Raw genomic sequence first — 850 nt, 5'->3', positions numbered from 1 at the left:
TGCTTCCCGCTTATGGCTAGAAAGAAGCTTGTTCAGGCCACTTTTCTCTCTGTAATTGATTATGGTGACTTGTTGTATATGCATGCAACCTCCTCCGTCTTACAGAGACTGGACTCTGTTTATCATGCATCCTTATGCTTTATTACAAATGCCAAGTCACTCACCCACCATTGCACATTGTACCAAATGGTAGGTTGGACCTCACTTTATATGCGCATAAAGATACATTTGTATGTGTTTATCTACAAAGCCCTTTTGGGTCAACTCCCTCTTTACCTCTGTAGTCTGGTCTCCTTCACCACCAGCAGTTACCATACCCAGTCTGCTAGGTGGTTGCTAGTTTTAAAGTCCCCAGGCCATTCACAGTATTAGGCAAGACTGACTTCTCTTCTTGTGCACCAGACGCATGGAATAATCTACAATCCATGCCTCATCTAGATATGTTAGTGCCACTGAATTAATTTAAAATGTTGATGGGAGACTGTTACAGAGGAGTGTAAATGTTTGTTTTTTTAGGCTGGATCATGTTGTATTGTATTGTTGTATGTTTTAATGATGTAATGTATTGATTGTTGCTGCCTTCAAGGTCTCCCTTTGAAAAAGAGACTATGGGTCTCAATGGGCTTTACCTGGTTAAATAAAGGTTAAATAAATCAAATTAAATGCATTTTTGCTGCTCATTATTTCCATAATCTAATAGTACTCGACAGAATGCATTATTTACACAATTATTTGAACGGGGTTTGATTATTTACTTGTGGAAACTATTGGTAATAATGAATTGGCACTGCTTCTGCCGTTCTCAGAGAATTGGGGAAATAGAGCAGAGGAAATGCACCTGTTGCGGAAA

The sequence above is a fragment of the Oncorhynchus tshawytscha genome, linkage group LG08 (assembly GCF_018296145.1).
Source record: "Oncorhynchus tshawytscha isolate Ot180627B linkage group LG08, Otsh_v2.0, whole genome shotgun sequence".
NCBI lineage: Eukaryota > Metazoa > Chordata > Actinopteri > Salmoniformes > Salmonidae > Oncorhynchus > Oncorhynchus tshawytscha.
The sequence above is the reverse complement of the archived record's forward strand: the minus strand, read 5'-3'. Positions refer to the sequence as shown.